Raw genomic sequence first — 23,366 nt, 5'->3', positions numbered from 1 at the left:
GCACGTAGAATTTAAATATATATGCATATTTATATATTTGAAGTCTACATGTATATTTATATAATTATTTATGTAATTTTGTATATGGACATATGAATAGTTCGTATTCTTTTTATTTATTTATATATACATAGATATATATACAATTTCATTCTAAGTGTATTTTGATATAAATATATATATATTAATATCAAAATACAGTTAGAATAAAATTTCGTATAGATATATAATTTTTTTTAAAATTTTTATTATTATTTTTATTTTTTTAATTTAATTTAATTTACTTATTATTTGTATTTTATAATAATATATATATACAATATATATAGTTATTATATATATATATTATATATATGTGTGTAATTTAATAATACGTGTATTTTTATATTAATATATGTACATATTAATATAAAAATACACTTAGCATGACATTATATATATGATATATAGACATATATTATATAGGTATAATATATGTCTATATATCATATATATATATATACACATATATAATAATTTTTTTTATTCACTATAACTTTATTTTTTTTTTATGATTTTACACTAAGCAGGGAGACTGCCTGTCAGCACAGACAGTCCCCCTGCAGGCAGATACTTGGACACCTATTGTGACCATGTGGTCGCCCTGTTGGGCGATCACATGGCAACAGGGGTCCTAATCCGCCATGGGGAGACTGTCTGGGCTGCAGGCAGTCTCCCCACAACGGGAGCAACGCCGATCGCCGCCGGGGGAACGACGGCGATCGGGTAAGTACCTCTTAAATTTAGGACGGTTCAGGACCGTCGTCGGTCGGCAACGCAAAAATGCCGATGACGGTCCTGAACCGTCTAGCGTCGTTAAGGGGTTAAAAGAGCTGTGGGTTTGAGTGTTTCCTACCGAGCAATTTTGCAGAGATAAGGATTTCTGTGGTTACATTAACTACTAAATAGACAATGTCAAATTGGTAGTTGCATCCAAAAATAATGTATTTAGAAACATACAAAATGAATCCCTGCATTGACTATAGTACACATCAGCCCAATACATAAAATGTAATTAAAAAATAAAAATCTAAGAAAAGAGTTGCTTGCACACTACCCCAAATCTCTATGCACATTTAAATAACAGGAGGTTTTTTAGTATCACTACAATGGCCATTAAATTGTAAGCTCACCTGCCACATCAAAGCAAAATCTCTTAGGTGAGGTGTGCATTTATGTCCAGACTTTTGTGTGATGCAAATGTTTGGTTCAGCAAAATTATTTTCCCAAAATGCTAATTTTATTTGGGATGTGCATTGCTCATCCACATGCCAGTTCTGTTTAGTTGAATGTTGTCCATGGGAAAAAAAAATGGGAAAACTTTCAAATATTACTATTGCTTAGCCTACTGTCCTCAATATCAGGCATTTGTGCTGTGCCAATTCTGATTACTCAAAATTTTAATTATTAATACATACTAGTGGCCAAAATTGTGGAAAGGTTTTGGAAAATTCATATTTCTAAATCTTTGTTGGCCTATAGCAGGGGTAGGCAACCTTTTAGCAGCACTGTGCCGAAATATGATTGTGATGTCCCATAGCGTGTCGGTCCTATTTCTTTAAATTGAGGTGTGCATGTTGCCATATACTGCTTGTGTTATTTATACTGCAGTTGCTTTGTATCATTGTATTTGTGAGTATATGAGCTATTATATTGTATATGTTCATTAATAGTTTTTGGTATCATGTATAATACCTATGAATTTGAGCTGTGTATGGGGGCTGCTTGTGGAATTGTGTGTGGATGGATATGTCACATTGTGTATTTGGTAGTGTTTGTATGTGTGGGGCTGTTTGGGGTATTGCATGTGAGAGGCTGCATGGGGGGTTGTGTGCATGTATGTGGATTGTTGGTGGTGTTGTGTTTGTGCGGACTGTGTGTGTGTTTGTATTATTTGTATGAGGGGAGGGTTATTCTGCAGCTCTGACGCTTCCCTGGGTTCCAGTGAGGACCAGGCTGGCCAGGTACAGCTCAAGGACAGAAGCTGCAACAGGAAGCTGTGGGCTGCTTTACTGCAGTGTGGATTCCCATTCATAAGTGCTGGGAGGAAGTGATCTGAGATCACTTCCTCTATGTGCTCCAATGCATAAATTGAGGATTGTCCATCACCACCTTTTCGTATTATAGATATCTGAAGTTTCATTGGGACTCCTGACAAGCCAGAGCCTGTTTGGCTCTTGTAGCCTTGAGTGCCGTGCAAAGGCACCTCGAGTGCCGTGCATGGCACTAGTGCCGTAGGTTGCCTACCCCTGGCCTATAGCATCAGTCTTTTTTTGAATGATACAATAAAAAATCATTAAATATCTTTAGAAGGCTAATTTAATACTGCATGATGTAATACAACACACTTTATACAAATACAAATTTGATAGTACATCTGGACCTGGGGATTTTCCAGATGGGAGAGCTTGAATTGTTTCTAGTATTTCTTGTGTAGTGATAGGGTTTTGTATAGCTGCTTTCTGCGTGTCTGTCAAAGTCGGTAAAGTTGTTAGTTGTAAGAAGTGAGTGATTTCTTGGTTGGTCGGTTGGTGTAAGGCCCTATCTTCCTTAAGGTGGTAGAGCGTATGATAATACGCTGCCATTTCGTCATTGATATCTTGGGGGTTATGTAGCTTTTTGCCCTTGTTGGTGACAAGGTAGGGGATTTTGGAGTTGACTTGTTTTTGGCGGAGGTTTAGCTGAGGTTTTCCCAGCCCTATTATTTTGGGAGTAGGTTCGCAGTTTTAGTTTAGTTAGCATGTGTGTGGTCTTATTTAAGGATAATTCATTTATGCGGTCGGTCGTTTCAGCTGTAACTTTAGCATCTGCATCTGAAGGGTGTAGGAAATGCACATTGGTTGTGTCCCTCGGTTTTTGTAACAGGGTGTTGTGGCTGTGAACCCTTTTTGAGATGCGTAGTGCAGCGGAGCTCCCTGTACCCCAACTGGGTACCTCTGCCAAGGACCGCTTCCTAGCTGGAACAGGGGACAAACCGCAGGACTACTGCCCACAGTCGCCGTGGCTTGACTGGGGCTCTGGAAACACTGCTTCCTGGAGCCAAATGGGGACTTTCCTTATAAGAACTTTTCCCGTTGAATTCCCTGCAAGCTGGATCAGCAGACACAGGAGTAAATCTTCTTTCCCTCCAATAACAGGACAACACACAGTTTTGGAGTGTAAGCGGGAATAGGATTTTAATGGAGGCACACTGGCCTTTTATGCAAGTTTCCCAACAAGCTTGAAATAGACCTCTTGTTAGTTTGAAACGTTGCTGTCTATTTTGTTGAAATAAATCTGCCTGCGACTTTCACATTTTGGGTGCCTGGGAATCTTTCTTGCTGCCATGAGGTATAGTGGTGTCTACTCTGGAGTCTAAGGAATGGTTAAGGTCCCATACCAGCAAGGGGTTGAGAGTGGTCTTTGTGCAAGAAGTTTATCTGGTCTTCATTTGGGCTATACAGGCCTATGGGGTATTTTGTTGATGACACATTGATGTATAAGGTACCTTCACTGGCCATATTTTTGATAGAATTTCTACTGTTAATGAGCTGGGGAAGAGTCCAGAGACCCCTCTGGATTTTGAAGAGTGAGTTGCATGGTATTGTGTTGGGTAGTCTTTGAGATCAAATTTGGGAACCCTGGAGGTAACAAAGTGTGTCTGCTGTACACACACTATATCTGCCTTGCTGTGTTTGACATCCTCCATTAACATACGCCGTTTATGAGGAATGTTTAGATCTCAGGTATTGTGAGCGTATATCTTCATGGTCCAAAATTATGGTGTTACACAAAGTGTGGTCTAGTACTGTTGAGGTGTCTGAGGTATCAGCTCTGATCTGGGTTGGGAGTTTTTGGTAAAGGGGAAGGTTTGTAGGAGAGGGTGAGTGGATTGGGTCAAAAACTATATATGCAAGTTGACCTGTGTGGTCACAAAACTTAAAGATTAGATATGTAGGTTGGGGTTCAAGGGTCGCACCGTGAGATTTAGGAGTGAAATCTTCCTAGTGGGTGGCCTTTTGGGCTCCAACATGGGTTGTCGTGTTGGAGCAGAAACCTTGTTCATAACAGTGACAAACATATAACGGTAGGTTATTTAAACGGTAGGTTATTTAAAAAACAAACATTTGCAATATCAGCCTGAAAATAACATTGTTCTTCACAAAACATGTGGATATACAGAGTTAATTTTGTGCTCATAGCAGTACATAACAGTCTCTTGTGCTGTACTCAAAGCAATTTGGGGATGCACATTGTGCATTTGCAGTGGTTAGCACCAAATAGCTCTTGAGCACTCAAGGGTAGGTTTGAGATGCACAGATGCAATCAGGTCTCCCCACTTTTACTGTCAGGGAGGCGAAGTGTAGGTTCCGCTCTGTATGGGTCACCTGGTGTAATAGGTTCCATGCCCTATGTGCTGCCCCAAGTATTGTCATTGCGGCCTGGGTGTTTGTGAGCTGCCAGTTGTGTCGCACCTCAGCTGTCTTAAGCAGTTCAGGTTGTTATGGGCAAATGCAAATATTACAAGTTTTAGAATGAAATGTTGTATTTCTTAAACTGTGTACTTTGTCTTTAAGAGATATTGCAAACTGACAAGGTGTTAGAAATGGAACATATTGTTTTTCATAGATGTTTCTTTAAGCAATAACCTCAGTGCATAATATGTTTGCGCCATTTTGTCCCAGACGAATTACAATAACAATAACGCATAAACAAGTTTCAAGGCTATACTACGACTCTTTCAGTACACAATATACTGTGGTAACCCCAAGTTAATGGAACTTCCCCAAATCCGGAATCTCCCACGACTGTGCACTTACGTCTTAGTATAAACAACAGATAAGCTATTCAGACTTTGGGAAGCCATCTTGTCCCAAGTTGATGGAAGTTCCCCAGGTCCGGGAGTTTTCCATGACGTGTGCACTTGCTTTTAGTTATGGACTTTTTCATATTTGAACTATGGTGACTCTAAAATGACGACACTTAAGGTATAAATAGGTGTACTTTTAAATGTTAACAGACAGAGGAGAGACTTGGAGACAGACGCTGCTCCATCTTAAAATGACTGAGAGGCTGACATGATGACATGTTCAGAAGGGTATGTTAACCTATTAATGATATTTGCAAGCATTTAATTTCATCTTATAAACTCTGCTATAATGGATGTTATATGTCTATATTTATATTTTTATATAATAAATATCTAAAAGACAAAACTATTGCTTCCAAGACAATCCTTATTTTATATTGTATTCTCAATTATTTACATATGTTAAATAGAGGATCTCTTACGAACTATATAACATTATGGCTAAGATATCTGTATGGTTAGCCCTGCTAAGTTCTATGCTTTAAGACATTATAGAGGTAAATAAGGGAACCGATCACGGTTACAATTGGCGACCATGAAGGGACTTGTACTTGGAAGCGTTAAATAAACAATAATAAATACCTAGGTAACCTCTTATACGTAAGAGAAGACACAATACTTTGTCATGGCACAAGTCTTGAAATATCAAGAATCTATTGAGCTATTTGCAGCCCAGACTCAGAGAGAGATCTTCATCATTAGAGATGATTTTAATGTGAACTTGTACAATGTGCTTTAAGTTCTGGTGACAGGTACATTGTAATTAGCATACAATGCTGAAATTTTGCGGATCTTAATTAATATCATAAGAGAACAAATATACATATTTGGTAAACTCCCTGATATGCCTAATACACCAGCACAGCATTGCCCAGGATTCGTTCCAGGACAGTGGATTGCAGGCAGGGGGATATGTTCTCTTTGTAGCTGCTTGGTATGCATGCGCAGGAAAAAGATTAATGCAAAATGTTGTCAAAAGAAAAGTGATAAGACAGAGAGCGATGAAATTTGAAGTCTAATTCCAAGAATGCAAAGAAAATTGCATTATGGCTTAATGAAAATATTCATGCCACATAAGCGACAGACAGACAGGATTTTTAATTATTGCATTACTGCATTCTGGATTCTAATGTCCACTATATAAGAAAAGTTTTATAAAACAGCGATAATTTCCATATTGTCAGTTACGCTAGCTGTTCATTAAAAATCAGGAATTATAACAGCATAACTATTTTTGAAGTCTGGAGTTTCCAGCCAAGGTTGCGGAGATAGGAGACATGTAAACATTCCAAGGAATTGAGAAGTCGTTGGTTTATATTCCAAATTATGAACAACATTATTACATACAGCCATAAAGAGAAAGACATGGCTTTTTAATACATTCAGTGCAGTACAATGCAGTACACTGCAGCATATATTTTATATAATATATGATAACTAGCTCATATTTTTTCCTTAACAGAGTTGAAATTATACTACATTCCTAGAAAAAAAGGGCAACAGGTGGTTATACACCCTTTGCTTCTCTATATGCTCTGCAAAAATAAATATTTATAAAATGATTAAAAATAATATATATGTAAAATAAATCAGGGCAAAATAAAATTGTAACTATACAGGATCTCTGATAACTTTTAAACTGAAATTATTAAAGGCTTATTTAAATAAAATGTTAAATACATTTACAGCTTTAAATGTGACCAAAATATACTAAATGATGTGTTAAGCAGCCAGCCCAATTCACTAGAATAGCATAAGTATTCTACTATCTAAAGTGCACAATTCCTGCACATAATGACTTTGCTTACTCAGGTACAGTCTTTAGTCTATTGCAATGGCGGACGGATTAAAGTCCACCAATTTTAAAAGGGAAAGCTTACTTAAATAAGTGGTACTATCCCACTGTACCTGTAGTGCTAGCAGTAAGGAAATTAGAACAATGATATTGTACTACTGACTGTAATCAGATCAGACACATGTATCTCAGTAAATTTCATAAACTAGGTTTTCATAAAATAAAATAAAATAAATACACCAATGTTGTTTATAAATAAATGTACATAGACCAGGTAATAAGAGCATTTACATGCATTCAGCAGCCTGCTCTCTCAGAGCCAGAAACGGATTTATAAAAAAATAAAAATAAAGAATAGGTTTTAAAAAAGTCCACAGTCAACCACACATGGGTGCAATAATTGCTTCTTTAAAAGCTATATGCTGCCGCAATTGTGTATATAAATACAGATTAGGGCACAGTGTAGAAATAAAAATACAGTTCAAATCTCATATATGGGGATTCAGTTCCACGACATATTGGTGTATCTTACACTAATTCCAGTGGTAGATAGTGCTAATGCTGAAAGAGGCCAATTTTAATAATAATAATAATATGTTGTAAGAGCATTGTGAATATATATAATGCAAAATTCATTTGATATTGCAAAGCCTGCAATATTCTAAACAGACATTAAAATCTAAGAAAAAAGAAAAATAATAATGCATAAAGAATAATGCATAAAAAAATGCAGTGTCAATTAAAGTGATAATACTCTGATATATTAAATCACATTGCATATCATATATCTGCTATATGAAAAGTATAATTAAGGTAACTTTACTGTCCAAAGCCCCCTCACATCTATTTTATAGAATCTATACTTTTCTGTGGTCACCTCCAAAGGGGCCTCTGAAACTGGGGGGCTAAGAAGGGTGCTCATCCTAAAAGGAATCAGATTTCACACAAAAAAATAAAATAAAAAAATGTATAATAACAGAAGAGGTATTGTGGGAATATCCAGAACATGCATTTTTGTATATAATCTTAATTTGCAGATATTTTATGCCTTAAAGACATATAAAGGATATTTAATGAAATATGCAGGTATCTTTTTAAAAAAAATTAAGCAATGTTAAAAAATAAAATAAATAATAATATATATATATATTTTTACCACAATATAAACAGCTTTGTTAAACAGATTTAAGTACAAGTACTTATGTCAAGAAATATACAGAATCTGTTTACAACAGGCAGGTTTAGCATAAATGAGAAGTGGGGGATTTATTATTGCCCGAGAAATCTCTGAACATATTACGAATTTTTGAGAGCAACAAGTATAGATAGCAGATTGCAATGGACACCATTACAATATTGCTTTACCGATTGAGGTCAGAGCTTTAAAGAATAAATAAATAAATGTTCTATAGCTCGCTAGACCACTGGCTTTTAATGAACAGTTTGCACAACACTCATAAAATAGTTTGTTATACTGCACAGTATAGCTGTGACATAATATACAGGGTAAAAATACTATTTCACTGTTTAATAGACTTACCCAGTATTTAAAGACGACATGTTTCTTGCAAAGTCATCGGGACTTTGAGGGAAGTTCTAACTACGTTTAATTAATTAATTTACTAAAGAAAAAAAGTTGTTTTTCTTTTCCCCTGCAAGTGAATTTTCAGCGCAAGGTCATTTTGTGTTCACAGACTATTCGGATTTAAAAAAAAGCTGTTCTTTATCTCACACTACGAATGGCCTTGTAATTCCTATGCACACTAAAAGTTGGCTTTTAAATGTTATTGTTTTAACTTTAATATTTCATAGTTAATACAGAGGATAAAGTAATTTAAAGAAAGTATATTGAAAGTATATTAATTGATAGGATTTCATTTATCTATTTTGGTCCACTGTAAACTGATCTCGAGTCTCAGTCTGGTGTTCAAATAGTTTTTCTTACGATACGTCGTGTGTTTATATCCACAACTGCATTTTGCTTTGTGGTAACAAATTGAAAGCCTGGCATTGTAATACGTGTACGGACATGCTTATAACAAAGCATGGGCCCTCTCCTCATATAGTTGGCCGTCAACAGGCACTTTGATGCAATGTGTCTGTGGTCACTGGATCACAAAAGCATACCCTATCTCTCAGTCATGATGCAGAGTTTATGCTTGCAAGGATATCCAGACCTTATCCACCTGGTATCCACATAAATACTCCTATCGTTTAGAGGGGTTAATTACATAATAACCATTGAAGGTAATATGTTGATTGTTCTTCCTATAGAGGAAAGATAGACTTGCCCAAAAGCTTTTTCATGGCTAGGACAAGCTCTTATACAGAGAGGTAATCTACTACTAACTCCTGAAAAGGAATATTGATGGTCCAATATGGGATATACTGTAATTCATGTGTTTAGTAATCATAAGCATTTGCTTATTGTCACATTACTGATGTACTGTTTATTGAAATATTAATATCTAACGTACTTTTTGAATTACTATACATTGGAAGTTTGCCAACATCTCATGGTTATAAATATGTTTTTGTATGTGTTGATGCATGTACCAGGTTTACTTGGATATATCCTGTGCGAAGTGCAACCTCTGATGCCACGTTTTCTAGTCTCACTTCCTTAGTATGCATTTGATAATCCCAGGACCATCCATTTGGATGATGGTCCTGCAGTTACTGCAAAGGAAACCTAAAACTGGGCAACCACATTTGGGTTACTTTGGGATTTCAGTGCCCCAGCCACCCCCAAAGTAGTGGGGTTGTGGTCTGGGAAAATGCTGAGGTTAAATGACTATTAACCAAGTTACTAGTTGCTTGCCCCACACAGTGGTAGTATCTATTTATTCCTATGGTACAGATAAGCATTCACAACATACCTGATGATACAAATGGTGAGACACCATATGAAATGTTACATGTTTTTCACTGACAAACATATTTCTGCACCAGGGAGAGCTTAGAACCATTGGTTCTATTAGAGAAATTTAGGGAATTTTTTTTTTCAGCCCATCTCACCATGCACCACCAACTTTTTCTTACTGTTGGCCAGTTTGTCCTGGAGAGGGTGACTCCGAGAACTTTTACTACAGAGAACAATCAGAGCCAACAGAGAACAGTACGTTTTGATATTTTACTAACAGGACGTTCACAGAACCACTGACTGACACAATGGATGCTGTTAAAGATAGCAAGATAAAACAAACAGAGGATGACAGAAATGCCACCAGAACACAGGCACCAGAATCATAGCCACGTAACAGACTGAATCATGATCTGACATCTGAACCTGCAAATGTGAAGGAGAAAGGATGAACAGACAGGCGTGATACATTCACAGTTAACATGGAATGTATGAAAAACTAATCATCAACATCATTATAAGAAAGACTCTGGAGAAAACAGACTGAACCTGAATTATCTTATACAGTAAGAAAGAAATGCAAAGATGGAAGCAAAAGGATGCTAGAAAATTGGTTATGGTGTCTCCTTCTTACAATCTGCAGCATTATCATAACATCAACCCTAGCTGTTGTTTTAAAACTGCATTGGGATTATGTTAACAAGCAGGAAGCACCTGAACTGACTTGGACTGCACATTATACAAGTTCTTTGATCGTGAGGACTGCCTCCAAGAACTATCTCAAAAGGAGAGACACCGCTCACAGTGCAATGATTGCTAATGTGACCTACACTGGTATTTCACAAGGAACCTATTGAGATTATTCCAAAAACTGATTATACATGAGAAAGATGTGATTGGACTATTACAAATCCTAATAATGGACTCAACGATGATGGCAAAGCATGCTGAAAACAGAAAAAGACGAGACAGATGCTTGTGAAAGACTTTGGATTCACCTATGGAGGTGATGCAAGAAAATACTTTGCCATATAGTTTATCATTGAATGACTACCGCAAACAGCCTTCTTATGCTGAAAAGAAGTGCTATGTTAATTCTGGACATTGCTATTATCCAGACAGAAAATGACCGGAAAAAGAAATAAAGGCTGATAATTGTCAACACCCAGCTGTTTCTCAAGATGGAACATGGTACTGAGAAAACCTGATTGACTATCAAAGCGCCTCACAGTACAAGACACAGATTGTTGCCTACAACTCAGGAAACGTGGTTAATAGGAAGGAGCAGAAGAAGAGGAATATAGATTTCCTACTGGAGTGAAAAACCATGCTGGAACAATATTCTGTAACAATGAACTTTACAATGACATTTGGTGGCATATGAATTTAAATTCGGCAGAAACATATCAATTAACGAAAGAAACCTTGATGAAATTAATCAATAATAACAACACAGGCCTACTAAGAGCAGAAGCACTGCCAAGAGAATGGAATATAAAAGATCAGCAAAATCTATCAGAAACCTGACATCATGGGACACTTGTACTAAAGCACGACTTGCAGCTTTTCTTAAACTCTACATATTATCTACATACCTGCAAAGCAAGGAACTCCTGTAAACATAAACACAGAGAAACATTGATACAACAAGGAATCTGTAACGGTTCTGTTGCAGATGTGATCTACCGATGTTTATCCTTGCTCTTTTGGTATAACTATAGCAATCTAAACGTTAAATGGCTCCATAGAATCAAACGACAAAGGATTCTGCTATATTCTGGACTTCCAGGAATGTGGTGCATGGACAGAAAAATTATAATTACTAAAGCAATCATGCTATTTTTTTCCCTGTATCAGAAATGTGTCAGTGACAATGTGTAATATAATACAGATACTATAATTAATGGTATAAAATAAACACATAATGTGTTAATTACAAAGGTGGATAGACTTTGTGAATATCTGAAACGCAATTGAAAATTATTGCTAAAATGCCAAATGCAGCTGCAGTATGGCCTACAAACAAATATATTAGATAAAGTATAAGAGCATAACAGTTGATTACCAAGATGAATAATTGAATCATGATAGTTAAAGATCATATGATTACAATAACAACTGCAATAGTTGAAGAAAATGTGAACTGTTCTTATTAAATCAGAAACTACTCGTTATCCGTATAAGTTTGCAGAGTGGTATAATTAATATAAGTGAAGTACTTCAACAGTTAAAACTTAACTGAAAGACAGGCAGAAACTTTACTTCAACTATCATAAAGTTTATTTATAATGATAAAAATATTCATTCTGCCAGAGCCAAGGCCAGTCAATGGAAAGTAAAAGAGTATTATGGATTAACCCGTCCAGGTGATATACATGATGATTTTGGAAATTGATCATTTAGGTCACCAATTGCAAACTGGTGAAAAGATGTCAAAGATATAAATTCAACATCCATACCACTCTATGTATATATATTAAAATACACGTAATGAAATATTTTATCGGTTTTTCAAATACCAAGAAAATGTTATTTGGTTTGTGACGGTTAAAGGTACATAACGCCACCTATACAAAGGTAGAGTTAAAATATAAATACCTTCAATATTGTATCTGAGTGCTTTCTTAACTCACTTTTAGAAATAATAAATATCCAAATCATCTTAAGCCACACCCAACAGCCACTGAAAAATATACTTAAACAATTAAGATTCTCATTGTTAAGCATCCAATCTTTCCACAATGGCTGTCAGATCTTGGTAAAAAAAAAAAAAGTTTTTTAATTCAATTTTTGGGTGTTTCTGGTATTTTAAGCCACTAATAACTGTAGTTATTATATTAAAAAAACGTAACTTAGGGAATAAGTTGTCTTCTCCCTAACAGGACAAAGAAAGATGAATAATGTCATATTTCCAATTATCAACTATTCTAAATATATTGAGACATTTTGAATAAAAGAGTATTTTTATCATTTAAAGAGAATGTAATTTTACATACCATTGTGAACAAAGGCGGTAAATACTGTTTCATATTATCCTTATATCTCTAAATCATATACAATGGTTTATCTTTAAAACAAAACACTATAAAGATTAACTGTTACTATTTCATCTATCATCATTATTATACAAAGTATAACAACAAATGTAAAGATTTTTCCACAGATTTTACCTGTTAACATTTTTAGCCCAACAGCACCTAATGTCATTGAGATGTCTATCACTGAGATGTTACAAAGATTCCAATCCAGCAAAAAGAGGCATTCTTGAGAATCCACTTCGATTGCTGTATCAACATAACATTTACTATAATGGGATCCATGTCACTTAAGACAATGTCTTGGAAATGCGGTCAATTAATTTATTCCGTAAAAGAATATTGGAGAGTATCTAATCTATACACATCATAAACGGTGTAAAAATGTTTCATGAAAAAAACTAAATAAAAAACAAAAGACAAATACCAACACCATCACCACGGTGATAACAGATGATGCTGATTCAATATCTGCAACCAATTCTAGCCAAATATTTGGAAAGCTGGACTCTTCAACCTATACTCTACAACAAATACCCGGGTATTCTACAAACACAACCTCCAGCAATGTATCTAAGGAATGTACACTTCTACAGGCCTTTACAGACTTTGGATTACAAATACAATTACTACTTTTAACTTTGGATTAAAATTCGTATCCGGATCCATCCGAGAATATCTTACTCTGGAACTTGGCGTTCTTTTCAATTCTTTCCCAGACAAAAGCTTTGCTCATTTTGACCCCTTAAGGACCAAACTTCTGGAATAAAAGGGAATCATGACATGTCACACATGTCATGTGTCCTTAAGGGGTTAATCAACCACCTTTACAGGAAAAAGATCACACTACGGATATTTTACTGTTACAACAATGATCAAAGAAGCTGGGAGCACAAAAAAAACCTAGACTGTTGGAGAACTTTGGTTCACTAATTTAAGGAAGAAATGGTCTACAATGTCCACAGTTTAATGGAGAGGGTGTTATGGGCAAATGCAAATATTACAAGTTTTAGAATGAAATGTTGTATTTCTTAAACTGTGTACTTTGTCTTTGAGAGATATTGCAAACTGACAAGGTGTTAGAAATGGAACATATTGTTTTTCATAGATGTTTCTTTAAGCAATAACCTCAGTGCATAATATGTTTGCGCCATTTTGTCCCAGACGAATTACAATAACAATAACGCATAAACAAGTTTCAAGGCTATACTACGACTCTTTCAGTACACAATATACTGTGGTAACCCCAAGTTAATGGAACTTCCCCAAATCCGGAATCTCCCACGACTGTGCACTTACGTCTTAGTATAAACAACAGATAAGCTATTCAGACTTTGGGAAGCCATCTTGTCCCAAGTTGATGGAAGTTCCCCAGGTCCGGGAGTTTTCCATGACGTGTGCACTTGCTTTTAGTTATGGACTTTTTCATATTTGAACTATGGTGACTCTAAAATGACGACACTTAAGGTATAAATAGGTGTACTTTTAAATGTTAACAGACAGAGGAGAGACTTGGAGACAGACGCTGCTCCATCTTAAAATGACTGAGAGGCTGACATGATGACATGTTCAGAAGGGTATGTTAACCTATTAATGATATTTGCAAGCATTTAATTTCATCTTATAAACTCTGCTATAATGGATGTTATATGTCTATATTTATATTTTTATATAATAAATATCTAAAAGACAAAACTATTGCTTCCAAGACAATCCTTATTTTATATTGTATTCTCAATTATTTACATATGTTAAATAGAGGATCTCTTACGAACTATATAACATTATGGCTAAGATATCTGTATGGTTAGCCCTGCTAAGTTCTATGCTTTAAGACATTATAGAGGTAAATAAGGGAACCGCCCACGGTTACAAGGTCTTGACCACATAACAACTATATCATTGCGGTCGCTACCCCTGGTGCCCACGTTCATATCAGTCCTGTTCTAGGGCACCATGTGTGCTGTCTAGCCTAGCAAAGTCTGTGTAACAATAATGTTGCAATGATCATTTAAACAGCTATTGAGTGCTGTCAGCATAATCAGAGTCCTAGCTGAGGAATGCTTGTGGTCCATCACCTGTTGGTGGCGTGTGGCATGTGTAAGGTCTTTGGCGGCACAATGTGGCGTCTGACCCATGGTTGGCGGCACAATGTGGGGTCTGACCCATGTGGAGCAAGGGCAGTCGCGGAAAAGTGTGCTGAGCAGCCGGCCATACATTTATGTACATGCAACAGGCAGTATGAGTCCTGGTTTGGAACCGCAGGGACTTTGTTAACTCTACTAGCAACATACTCATATGTGTCGGGTCTGTGCAGGGTCACTATACATGTTATCTAAGATATTGCTATGTCAATTTAAAATGGTTGCGTAACAATAAAACTGATAACAACTGTTTACCAAAACAATGTGCAACTAATTGGTATACAGGCATAATTGTGTAGTACGTGCAACTTATGTAGGTGCCGTGTAGTTCATGTGCCTATTCTATGCCAGGTTAGTGATCTTTGCCATGGAGGTGTTGTGGATCCAGTGGATTTCTTTATATGTAGGCCCCTTTTCATTTGCCAAGCATTTTTACACCTTCCTCGGGGGAGTTGATGTTGATGTTTTCTCCGTCCTTCGTAACAAGCAGCCTCATGGGGTAGCCCCATCTGTACCGGATTCCCTGGTTCCGTAGCTCCATCGTGATTGTTTGGAATTCTTGCCTGCATTGCAGGGTTGCTGCCGACATGTCCGCCATGATGCGTACTTTGGGATGCTCCTCATGGGGGTCAGGCTTACTTCTGCAGGATCAAAGGACCAGCTCTTTTATATGGTATTAGTGTGCCCGAAGGACGTCGCGAGGCGTTGTGTCCGGTTAGTATTTCAGTTTAGGTACTCTGTGGACCCTATCCACAAGCAGCATATCTGCAGGGATTCCTGGGTCATAAGCATGCATAAGGCCCATAGATAACATAGATTTAGATGTCATTTGGTAAGATGGATTCGGCACAGATTATTTCATTGCGCACTGTCCTCTGTGTTTGCCATTCGGGTCTACATAGTCTCCAACTTCAAGTTCCAGGGCCTGGATATGATCTGCCATGTCATTGTGTGCAGAGGCAAGTCCCTTGCATTTCTTTTCCATGTGGGCCATTCTGTTTGTTAGGTCCAGGACCTCTTTCTTCATTTGATCCGCTGTGGTTTGCCATGAAGTGATGAGCTTTGCAGACATGGCTTCAATTACACGCTCAAATAAGTTTTGTGCAAGGCTGTCAGTCGATGTAAACTCGTCCTGAGTTGCCATGTGGTTGCTGGCGTCCAAGTCCTCATTGCCATCTTATAAGGCTGCCTGCACGGCCTCGTATGAGAAGGATGGTTTTTGGCCAAAAAAGTTAAGCTTTTCAGCTTTAGAGGAAGATTTTTTGGTTTTATGCTGAGACATATTGAAATAGAGGATTTTTGAGATTTCTGCGCTATAAATTTTCGTTCAATCTGGAGCCCATGTGCCTGAGCAGTTTCCTACGTGGCCATCTTGCTCGACGCTCAATCATGCAACCCCACCCCACCACCACCACTGATGTACCACTGATGTATTTTTTAAGGGGGAATTACAGTTTCACAAATCACACAAAATCTGCCCACATCTTTGATAATAATTGATTTTCTTGTATTAATGAATAACTGGGGAGTAGCAGGAGTCCTTTTACTGAAAAAGTCAGAGGGCATTTGATGACCCCCTGCAGTTTCACTGCTCAATTTGCTGCCATTTAACAGTTAAATCACTTTGTTTATGCAGCCTTAATCACACCTCCCTGCATGTGACTTACACAACTTTTCTAGTGACTTCCTTTAAGAGGGTGTGACGGATCATCTGGTACCCCGACTTGATGCCTTCGGCAATCACTGCTTCCTAGTACCTCTGAGTACTTCCAGCACTCCACCAGACACCATCAGCACTGTAGACCCTTAGCCGCTGCAGCTTGGCTGGGGTCTCGCTGTCCTCCACCCACCCTTGACCCAAGTCAGGGATCCAGCTTGCAGTGGGTAGACCTCTCCTACTCTAGAAAGTATAGCAGGTTAGCTCTTACAAGAGCTAGTGATATAGCTGTTATAGCTGTTCCCTACAAGCACAAGACAAGGCTCGGTGTTTAGGGTAAAGTAGAATTGTTTAATGGCAGCCATAACTGGCCTTATATACAAGTCCCCATTCAAGGGATTTTCCATAACATAATCCAGGGGCATTTCCCACTGAACCTGAGAGGGGACTGTGACAAAGTACACACTGGAATTACATTGCCTCTCAGGTCCAGGACACTCCCACACAAAACATGATAATCCCTCCACTGTGCCTGAGAGATAATTGAGTCAGGAACTGTACTAAACTCAATTATCTCCAGGAACAGAAATGTACCCCCAAAACACATGGGAACCCCACAAAGTCATATCCCTTGATAGCCCCGATCTGGGGGACCAACATATCTAAAAATCACCCAGATTAGTTCAGGGGTTCAGGATTTCCATGAAAGTCCTAATTTTGACCAACCGTGCACATGGTCCTATGCCCAAAACAATTCCAGGGAATTAAGGCCAATGGTCGGTCTCTCTTTCTGGAGTACACAAGTACATAAATCACATTAATTTTTAAAAGTCCCATAGTCTTTTGGCAGGAGGCTGGCAAGCAGGCCGCTCCAAGAACATGTGGTAAAGGCATTTCTGCCACAGAGGGATCCAATGTTTAAACTTCATTTACATTTAATTTATAATGTCTTATCTCATGCTGTGTTAGTCATCTTCTAGCAGGGGGCCTCTTGATTGTGATTCAAGTTATATTTACAGAGCAGAAGGTAAAATCTTGAAAAGAAAATTAACATCTCAGTGAAAAAAAATGTTTGTTTGTTTTTTAATTCATACAAGTTGTGTGAGTTACAGTCAGTTAAGGTGAGATTAATGAATTAGGGATGAAGAGAAACAAAACTGATTCCACTCCTAAATGGCAAACAATTGAGCAAAATTGATTTGATCTGTGAGTAAAATCAATATTTAACCCCTTAATGACGAGTGATGGACGAGGTCCGTCACTCAGGGGAAACCCTTAACGACGAGTGACGGACCTCGTCCGTCACCCGTTAAAAATCGTGGCGATCACGGGGTTAATGGTGTTCCGGTCTGCCTCTGTATTAGAGGCAGACCGGGAGCACCGGATCCGGCTGTCCCAGCTCATGTGCGGTGTATACTCACCTTCCGCCTCCCTGCTCTTCCGGGTTCACTGTGAAGTGTAGGGAGACGGATCATCAGTGATCCTGCCCCCTGTCAAAAATAAATAAAGTTTAATTAAAATCCCACCCCCCTTTACCCAGTTTAATAAAAAACTAACCCCTTCCCTGCCAATTGATCACTGACTACAGTGATCAATTGGCAGGGATTTCATTTTACTATGAACTGACTTTTTTTTTTAACCCCTGTGGGTTAATTCTTTTTTTTTAACCCTCAGGGGTTAAATTTATTTTATTAATTAATTTAAACATTTTAAAATTATAAATTTAGCTAGCTGGGGAGGGTAGAAGTTAGTGGGGAATTGGGGGATTTAGTGTTAAGCTAACTAGGGATTAACGTTAAAAAAAGATTTAAAATAAGCTTTAAAAAGTTAAAAAATTAAGTTAAAAAAAGTTTTAATAACGTTTAGGTAAAAAATAAAAAAACACCCCCTTAACCCAGTCCAAATAAAAATTAACCCCTTCCCTGCCAGTCGCTCACTGCCTACAGTGATCAAAATACAGATCACAGTATTATACTGTGATCTAATTTATTTATTAACCCTCAGGGGTTACGTTTATTTAATTAACTAATTTAAATATTGTTTAATTAAATATTTTGCTAGCTAGGGTGGGTGTGAGTTATGGGAAAATGGGGAATTTACTGTTAGTGCTGCTTACTGCTAGTTAGGGGTTAACGGTAAAGAAAAAGCTTAGAAAAATGGTAAATCTGTAAAAAAAAGTTTTAAGAAAGTTTAGGAAACTTTAAAACAATTAATAGGCAAAACAAAAGTTTAAAAAATAGTTTAAAAAGTTAAAAAAGTTTTAAAAAGTTAAAAAATACATTTAAAAACGCTCATTACCACTACACCTGGAACAAACTAGAGAAAAAATTATCCCACGCCAAGGTTCAAAATATCCCTTTTGAATTACCCCAGGGTGTATTCTTTAATAAATAGTATGTGTTTGTGAGGAAGTTTCAATAACCAACCATCTAAACTACTCTAAATTAGAACATGGACACAGCGTAAAACTTGGATGGCTGCGTCTCAAATGTGCCCCTTCAACATCCACATATACCTGGCAAAGGTACATACGGAGCTATTGCTGTACTCAGACCACATAGCTGAGCAACATATGAAGTCTTATACAGTCGTAGCACACATAAGGTTTGCAAAATATATTGTGCAAACTCACTTTGTGTGTCAAAAAGGAAGAAAAAACGCTGATTACCACTACCCCTGGTACAAGCTAGCGGAAAAATGATCCCACACTAAAGTTCAAAATATGCCTTTTGAAATACCCTGGTGTGTCTACTTTAAGAAATGGTATGGCTTCATGGGGTATTTGGATTATATAGCCTGGTAAAATACTCTAAAATGGGACATGGGCACAGCGTAAAAATGTAAAGTTTGAAAAAAAATGGAATGGCTGTGTCCCAAATGTACCCCTCCGATGTCCACATATACCTGGCAAAGGAACATACAGGGGTATTTTAGTACTCAGCAGACATAGCTGAGCAACATATGAAGTATTATACAGTGGTAGTATACATAAGGTTTGCAAAATATACTGTGCAAACTCACTTTGTGTGTCAAAAAGGCAGAAAAAACGCTTATCACCACTACACTTGGTACAAGCTAGCGGAAAAATGATCCCACACTAAGGTTCAAAATATGCCTTTTGAAATACCCTGGGTTGTCTACTTTAAGAAATGGTAGGCCTTTGTGGGGTAGTTTGAATTTAAAACCTGCGAAGATGCTTGGAAATTGCACATAGGCCCAGCATCAAAATTCAAAGTTCGGTAAAAACTGATATGGCTTGGTCTCCTATATGGCACTGTAGCTTCACGAAATAGTGCCAAAGACATTCATTGGGGGTGTCTTTTTACTCAGAAGACTTAGCTGAGCATAATTTGGGGGTTTTGAACTTAGTGGCACAGATGAAATATACAAAATGCCCAGCAAAAATGCAATCCGTATGTAAAAAAATGCCCAAAATAATTTTTTACCACATTCTTTGGCATATATTGGTGGAAAAACGGGGGCATGCTAAGGCACAATATGCACCTTATGAGATACCCTGGAGTGTCTACTTTTACAAATGGTAGGCCTTTGTGTTTTTTTTTTTGAACAGTCAAACTGTTATAACACCCCAAATGGAAGCATAGGCTCATTAAATCCGTCTCTCAAAACTCTACTGTGAATACTGAAAAGGACAGGTCTCCTGTATGGCACTGTAGCTTCATGAAATAGTGCCAAAGACATACAATGGGGGTGTCCTTTTACTCAGAAGACTTAGCTGAGCATAATTTGGGGGGTTTGAACTTAGTGGCACATATGAAATATACAAAATGGCCAGCAAAAATGCAATCTGTATGTAAAAAATGCACAAAATTATTTTTTACCACATACTTTGGCATATATTGGTGAAATAATGGGGGCATGTTAAGGCACAATATGCACCTTATGAGATACCCTGGGGTGTCTACTTTTACAAATGGTAGGCCTTTGTGGGTTTTTTTGAACAGTCAAACTACTATAATACCCCAAATGGAAGCATAGGCTCATTAAATCCGTCTCTCAAAATTCGACTGTGAATACTGAAAAGGACAGGTCTCCTATATGGCACTGTAGCTTCACGAAATAGTGCCAAAGACATACAATGGGGGTACCGTTGTACTCAGCAGAAGTAACTGAACACATAATAAAACTTTGTACAGGAATAGCACACACCAACTTTACACATGAGAAGTTCTTTGTTATAAGTTTGTGTGCCAAAACCCCCAAAAAACACAATTTTACTCCAATATTTAGCAGAGGTTGGCGGTAAAATGGCTACGTAGAAAGTGTCAAACCAACCTTAGGCAAATGTGGTGTCTACTTTATATAAATATTTTCTTTTGTGTGGCAATTTTATTTTCTTTTATGGCGATTAAGCTTACAAGACAAACATACCAAATTCTAAAATCGCTCCACATTAAAAGTTTATTTTACTCCTTGTGCTTTGTGACCTGTAAATACGAAAAAAAACTTAAAATCCCAGACACATTATATATTCTGTAAATCAGAACAACTAAATGAATTTATTTTTAATTACTTTCCTTAACCTGCACTAATTGTGCACACATTATTATTGCAAAAACTGTAAAAAAAATTTTCATTTTTTTTGCATTTTTCCGTATTTTTTTTTTTATAATAAATAAGCATTTATGTATATATATGTTAAATCAAATTAAAGCCCTTTCTGTCCTTTAAAAAAACGGTATATAATATGCGTCGGTGCAATAAATTAGTAAAATGCAAATTGCAGTTGAACGCAAACAGCAAAAAATGCAAAAAATGCTGTTGTCATTAAGGGGTTAATGTATATCGAGAAAGTGGATGATGACGTAACGTGACGTACCGTCCTTGTGGGCAGCGTTAAGCCGGGGAATACACGGAAGTGCCGAGTCTTGGAGTGAGTGAAGCGGCAAGAAGTGAGCGGGATCCGAGAGATGTGAGAAGCAGTGAAAGTTAAAGCGACCCGGTAAAATAGTCAATTGCCCAGAGGCTTAAAAGAACAGTTGGCAGTCGTAAAACCACACATTCTATCGTAGTATTGTGTAGGATGCTGCAGATGGATTAAAGTTGAGAGATGGGCTAAACGGAGTGAAAACGGAGTCTAACATAAAACCAGAATGCCAAATTACCGGGTGAGACAATAATGCTAAGATAACTTTGCAAGAGATAATAAGTTTACACCTACACTCTCACAGTAATAATCCCAGCTCTATAGATATTTCTTCTACACTCCTACTACCTGTTCCCTCAGTCCTATTCCTTCGTATCTCATCCGCACTATGTCTCCCTCTCTTGCTCTTCCTCTCACTAAAATTTTTAATCTCTCCCTTTCCTCTGGCACATTTCCTTCACCCTTCAAACATGCAACTGTAACCCCGAATCTGAAAAAGCCCAGCCTTGACCCCCAACTCCCCAGCCAACTACCGCCCTATTTCACTACTGCCATTTGCCTCCAAGATCCTTGAGAGAGTTGTGTACACCAGACTGACTGACTTTCTCAAAATCAACTCTCCGCTCGACCCCCTTCAGTCTGGATTCCGCGCTGGTCATTGTGTCGAAACGGCTGTGACCAAAGTATCCAACAATTTAATTGTTGCTAAATCCTAATTCTCCTTGATCTTTCTGCTGCCTTTGACACTGTTGATCATCAACAGCTTCTTCGCATTCTTCGTAATTTTGGTCTACGGGATACTGTTCTCTCCTGTTGCTCTTCCTGCCTCTCCCAGCCCTCTTTCAGTGTTTTTTTCTCTGACTCTGCCTCTTCCCCCAACCACTCTCTGTCGGCATCCCCAAGGTTCTGTCCTTGGTCCCCTACTGTTCTCTATCTACACTGCCTCCCTTGGTAAACTCATTAGCTCCTTTGGCTTCCGTTATCATTTTTATGCGGATAACACGCAAATCTACCTGTCCTCTACTGATCTCTCTCCGCCCATCTTGACTCGTGTCTCTGACTGCCTCTCTTCAATTTCCAAATGGATGGCTGCTCACTTCCTTAAACTCCACCTGTCCAAAACAGAACTTCTGGACTTCCCCAATATATTCCAATTAAAGGAGGCATGTGGAATCGCTTATATAACAAATAGTTTAAGACAGGAGGCTATAGAAGAATCTTGGTACCAAATAGAAACAGCGAGTTTGGGAATTAATGATATAAGAAAATTATTTTGAAATTTAAATAAAAACAAGTAAAATCGATGTCAGAATTCTCACTAATAATGAAAGGGATGCACCCAGCATGGAAAAATATAAAGGAAAAGTTAGACATTCAAGGAAAACTCATAGATGCTCTTTCAATTGAAGTGATAGAGATAAACATGGAGAATATACATATAAAAAAAGTGGAAAGATGTTAATACCGAATACATATACACCCCCTTTACCCATACACAATGGAACGCAACAAGGATGCCCACTGTCCCCTATCCTCTTTGCTCTCTCCCTAGAGCCACTGTTACACCTCATCAGCACCACCCACACGATCACAGGCATTAAGGTACGCTTCCAATAGTACAAAGTGCCCGCTTACACCTATGACCTCCTCCTGACACTCACCGACCCACTTATCTCCCTGCCACCACTACTACACCTATTAGACGAATACTCTGAAGTTTCAGGATACAAACTAAACCTGGACAAGACAGAAGCAATCACTCTGAACATCACACAGGACAACAAAACAGCGCTGAGCAACACCTTTGCCATCCCATATCTGGGTATAAACCTACCAGCAACACTACACCACACGTACTCACTCAACTATACCCCGATGATACAAAAAGCCGCAAACAATCTCAGCAGATGGCAGGAACTGTCCCTGTCATGGCTGGAGCGCATAGCATCGGTAACCTCTTGCCCTGCTTCCTATACCATTTCCAGACACTGCCCATCCTTATTCCCACAACAGATTTCAAATACCTTCAAAAATTAGTCAACAAATACATCTGGGCCAACACACGACCTAGAGTCAAACAGACAACAATGTATGTC

Source organism: Pelobates fuscus, chromosome 5 (genome assembly GCF_036172605.1).
Source record: "Pelobates fuscus isolate aPelFus1 chromosome 5, aPelFus1.pri, whole genome shotgun sequence".
Classification (NCBI taxonomy): Eukaryota; Metazoa; Chordata; class Amphibia; order Anura; family Pelobatidae; genus Pelobates; species Pelobates fuscus.
Note: the sequence above shows the minus strand (reverse complement) of the source record.